Source organism: Canis lupus, chromosome 2 (genome assembly GCF_003254725.2).
Source record: "Canis lupus dingo isolate Sandy chromosome 2, ASM325472v2, whole genome shotgun sequence".
Taxonomy (NCBI): Eukaryota; Metazoa; Chordata; class Mammalia; order Carnivora; family Canidae; genus Canis; species Canis lupus.
This window is the reverse complement of record NC_064244.1, coordinates 15,810,143-15,815,699: the sequence shown is the minus strand read 5'-3', so window position 1 is coordinate 15,815,699 and position 5,557 is coordinate 15,810,143.

The window sequence follows — 5,557 nt, the reverse complement described above, 5'->3', positions numbered from 1 at the left end:
ACCACCTCCTCAATTACAGGAATGAATCCAGACAACCCAGGCACTGATGCCCAGCTGTGGGCTCTGGGCAGCACTGCTTCTGCTGTGGTCCACACCACAAAACACGTGCCCTCACCCTGCCCCTCTGCTACTCCTGCCTCAGAAAATCAAATTTCTGCTGCCGCAGGGAGCTTAAGATTCCATGAGGGGGTGGAGGGTGGAGGAATTGGAAAAGGTGGTCAAAAGGCACAAACTTCTAGTTATAAGATAAATCAGTGATTACAGCATGATGATTAGAGTTCACACTGCGGTGTGATATGCAGGAAAGCTCTTAAGAAGGTAAATCCTAAAAGTTCTCACCACAAGGAAGAAAAAAATTTATTTCCCTTTCTTTCTCCCTTCCTTCTTCTTTCTTTCTTTCTTCCTTCCTTCCTTCCTTCCTTCCTTCCTTCCTTCCTTCCTTCCTTCCTTCCTTCCTTCTTTCCTTCCTTCCTTCCTTCCTTCCTTCCTTCCTTCCTTCCTTCCTTCCTTCCATCCTATCTATATGAGATGATGAATGTTACCTAAATTTACTGTGGTGATCAATTCACAGCATGTGTAAGTTTAATCACTAAGCTGTAAACTTCTATAGTGCTATATGTCCATTTTATCTCAATGAAACTAGAAGAAAAAATGAAATGAGGTCATAAGATTGGGGCTCTGATCTGGTAGGATTAGTATCCTTATAAGAAGGAATACCAGTGCTCACTCGCGCTCTCTCTCTGTCTAACTGAGCAAAGGTCATGTGAGCACCTAGTGACAAGGAGGTCATCTGCAAGTCAAGGAGAGCTCTCATCAGAAATCCAATCTGCCAGAACTTTGATCTTGAAGTTCCAGCCTCCAGAACTGTGAGAAAATAAATTTCTCTTATATAAGCCACTGAATCTATGATTTTGTTATGACAACCTAAGCAGACTAATTTAGCATCATAGGTATTGTTTCTTAAAATTATGTGAATAAAGGCATGAATTCTGGAGTCAAACATTTTGGGTTTGAATCCCAGCTCCACTGCTCACTAGCTCTGTGACTTAGGCAAGTTACCTCTGTTCCTACAAGGGAAAAAGAATAGTGCCTACTTCCTAGGGATCCGTGAAGTTCATGTTTGTGAAGCAGAGTGCCCCAGTTCATGGCAAATGTACAAGTGTGTAACAAATAAATAAGAAACCAGTAATCTACACTCTATTAGGAGAACAGGAGCCACCTAAGTAGTTTGAGTATGAAGTTTACTACTGGGTACTAGGGACTTAAACAACCTTTGGAGATAAGGAAGGCAGGGATGATAGAAGGCATGGAACATGGATCACAGACAGGCACCTCTTCAGTCTTTCAGCAACACAGTGGGAGATTCTTAGAGTACGCCTGAAAACCACAGGCAAACATCCATGTCAGCTGTCTGCGTCTGCAGATGTTCACACCACCTTTGGGGAAGAAGAGTCCCTACTTATCTCCTGCCCTCCAGTGCTTCTCAGATGCCTTCCTGTGCCCATGGGAGAATGTAAAGTGTGAGTTTTAGGCTGTCCACAGTCCCTGGGGGAGCTCAGGAAGGCAGGGCTGGCACCAGGTCAAATTGATCTGGTTTCCCTTGCAACTCATTAGAAGTAGGAGGTTTTCACAATGAGATACCACCTCCTACCAGTCAGAATGGCTAAAACTAGTAAGTCAGGAAACAATGTTGGTGAGGATGTGGAGAAAGGGGAACCCTCTTGCACTGTTGGTGGGAATGCAAACTCTGCAGTCACTCTGGAACAGTATGGAGGTTCCTCAAAAAGTTAAAAATGGAAATACACTACCACCCAGCAATTGCTCTATTAGGTATTTGTCTAAAGGCTAAAAACATAGTGATTCAACCTGCACACCAATGTTTAAGCAGCCATGTCCACAATAGCCAAACTATGGAAAGAGCCCAGATGAATGGACAAAGAAGATATGAGAGATGATAGATAGATAGATAGATAGATAGATAGATAGATAGATAATAGATAGATATAGGTATAATGGAATATTATGCAGCCATCAAAAATGAAACATTGCCTTTTACAACAATGTGGATGGAAATAAAGTGTATTATGCTAAGTTAAATAAGTCAGTCAGAGAAAGATAATCATCATATGATTTTACTCATATGTAGAATTTAGGAAACAAAACAGGTGAACATAAGAGGAGGAAAGGAAAACAACATAAGATGAAAACAGAGGAATGCAAACCATAAGAGGCTCTTAACTCTAGGAAACAAACTGAGGGTTGTTTGAGGGGAGGGGGTTGGGGGATGAGGTAACTAAGTGATGGGCTCTAAGGAGGGCACTTTTTTGTACTTCTTTTACATTTCCTTTGTGTCGCAATAGAATTTTGCACAACTAATGCACTATATATGTTCACGAAATTTTCATTTATTGAAGGAAAAAACTTTACAACCAAAAAGAACTACAAAGCAATGCAATTCAAGCAACAACAAAGCACCCTGAAATCCTTTTATATAAAATTTACATTTTAAAAAATTTGTTTTTACTTTTTCTTTTTCTTCTAGTACTAGTAGAATTTATTATTAAAAACACAGTCATTAAAAAAAAATACCCATGGTATGTCACAAAGACCCAGGAGCCAGCCTGATGGGATACCCATAGGTCAAATCCAGGACAATTTGAGCACCAAAATAATTAATAATATTATAAATTATTGGGAAAATAGTAATCTGCAAGTCTATACTGATAATAATAGATAATAGCCAAAAATACACAGAGAAATAAATAGTTGGGGATAAGAAAAACTCTTGCTCAGGGCTCACTGATCGATGTGGAGGTGTGCTAGAGTTGGACACTAAGTGTAAAGCCTGCATGATTCAGGCTAGAATCATCAATAAATGCTCAATCTAGGCATTTTGATGAGAAGCTTTGCTCAAAATGTCTCCTCCTAAACCACTTATTAGTTGCAAAAAGGATAGAGAAGAGCAACTAGACAATGGAGAAATTGGATACCTCAACTGGGGTGAACCAAATCAACATTACCAACAAAGAATGGATGAATATCAGGTACCTCCCTGAAAAGGGCACATCCTCTGTCGAGTTGTGGCCAAGAATGCTTACTTGCGTCTAATCATGAGGAAACACCAGCCAAACCCAAAGTGGAGAACATTCTATTTAAAAAAAAAAAAAAACAACAGGGTGGAGGAGCTGAATTTTTCAAATATGTCAAGAAAAGCTATAGGGACATGTGGGTGGCTCAGTGGTTGAGCTTCTGCCTTTGGCTCTGGGCATGATCCTGGAGTCCTGGGATTGAGTCCCGCATTGGGCTCCCTGCATGGAGCCTGCTTCTCCATCTGCCTGTGTCTCTGCCTCTCTCTCTGTGTCTCTCATGAATAAATAAATAAAATCTTAAAAAAAAAAAAAGAAAAGCTATAGAAATATTCTTGACTAAAGACTAAAGAGGCATGACAACTAAGTACAACTATGACCCTAGCCTGATTCTTGTACTGGAGGAAAAATTCTATAAAGGACATTATTGAGTTAACTACCAACACTGGAATACCAGTGCCAATGACAGATTAGATTAGACAAAGGCATTATATGGTGTTAAATTTACTGAAGTTAATAACTGTGTGATTGTTAGGAAATAAACATTATGTATATCGAGATAAAGAACCTTAATGTATGTCACTTACCCTCAAAATTCAGGAAGAAAAAGAGACAAATAATAAAGCAAAGGTGCTAAGATTCTAACACGGGAACAATATATTCTTAGTACAACTCTTATTCTTTCAACTTTCCTGTAAGTTCAAAATCAATTCCACATAAAAGGCAAAAAAAACTTTAACGCTATGAAACCATTTTTCACTTTTACCTAATTTTAATATGACAAATTTCAAACATGTAAGAAATATAAAGGAAACTGTAACCAAATCCCATGTACTTATTTTTTACAAAAAACTTTAATAACAGATTAAGGTCAGGATCCCTGGGTGGCGCAGCGGTTTAGCGCCTGCCTTTGGCCCAGGGCGCGATCCTGGACACCTGGGATCGAATCCCACGTCGGGCTCCCAGTGCATGGAGCCTGCTTCTCCCTCTGCCTGTGTCTCTGCCTCTCTCTCTCTCTCTCTCTCTCTCTCTGACTATCACAAATAAATAAAAATAAAAAAAAACAGATTAAGGTCAAGTAGATTTCTGGACATGATCTAGAAACTTAGGAATCCTAAAGGTATGTCTGTTGACAGACATCCGTGTTGAAGCAAAAGAGAAAATGCAAAGTGATGGCTGGGAAGGCTCTGCTTCTATCAGCTTTGATGGAAGGCTCTTGTCTGATCTCTGTTATTTCCAGGGCCCACCATACTGCTTGTTGTAGAACAGGTACCCAATGGACTTTATTGTGTGGCTGCCTGGATGGATAATGAAGGGATAATGTGTCCTCAGAGCCCTATCTATTACTAGCCAAGCTTTGGGGGGCAGTGCTGTGGTTTCTAAGTTGCACACCTTTCTCCATGAGTTCATTCTAGTGCACCTAGGGCAAGGAGAACTGATGTGACCAATCTCTTTCCTTTTGGCTCATCCAATGGCTCTTCTGATCTATAGGGCCTTGCTGAAGCTATTAAAGTTATTCTTGTCTCTGTTTCAGTCAACAGAGTTAAATGATGAATACAATTCACACACAAATTTTTTTCAGTATTAGATCTTCCTCCTTTTAATAAATGATATTTGGACCTGAATTCAGAAATTATGCTTGGCTTTAAATTTTACATGTAAAGCATGTAAAGCAAAATAGTTAAATGATGAGTTAGTCTGGGTTCTCCGAGAAGCAGATGCCAAGAAGGAATTGGATATGTAAGAAGCTTATTGGGGAAAACATCTGTGAGAGATGGTAGGGAAGGAGCAGAAGGCAGGGACATGCAGATCTGAGATGCATGATGAAGACAGGGAAGGAGGAAAGGAAGAAGGTGAAAAGGTGGGGAGGGAGGGAAGGAGGAAAGCCACAAACTGCTTGCAGTTCTCAGAAAGTTTCAACAAGGTTAGAAGGATATTCCTTTTTTTTTTTTTAAGATTTTATTTATTTATTCATGAAAGACACACAGAGATAGAGGCAGAGACAAAGGCAGAGGGAGAAGCAGACTCCATGCAGGGAGCCGGACTTGGGACAGGATCATGCCCTGGGCTAAGCGTGGTGCTAAACCACTGAGCCACCCGGGCTGCCCCTAGAAGGATATTCTTGAGCCAAACTCTCTCATCAGAGGATCCTCTGCCTTCCAGGAATGATCTCCTTAATATCCTTACCATGCTTAGTTACTGGCCAGGAGCAGACCATGAGAAGTATGGCCAGCAGCTAGGATTGGAGGCTGATTATGTTTCTTGCAGTAGGAGATCCAAGAGGCATATTCCACTGGCTGCAACCAACAATAATTTGCATGATTTAGGCTTAGCTACCCTCTGCTTTTACCTGAAACAGTGGTATAATCCAAGGCAAGTTTGGAGTTTTGGCCTTAATCATCCATCTGGACGCTGTTGTCAGTGACATGTAGCTTTGAACAGGGAGTCATAATCAGGGCACCCTAAATAAA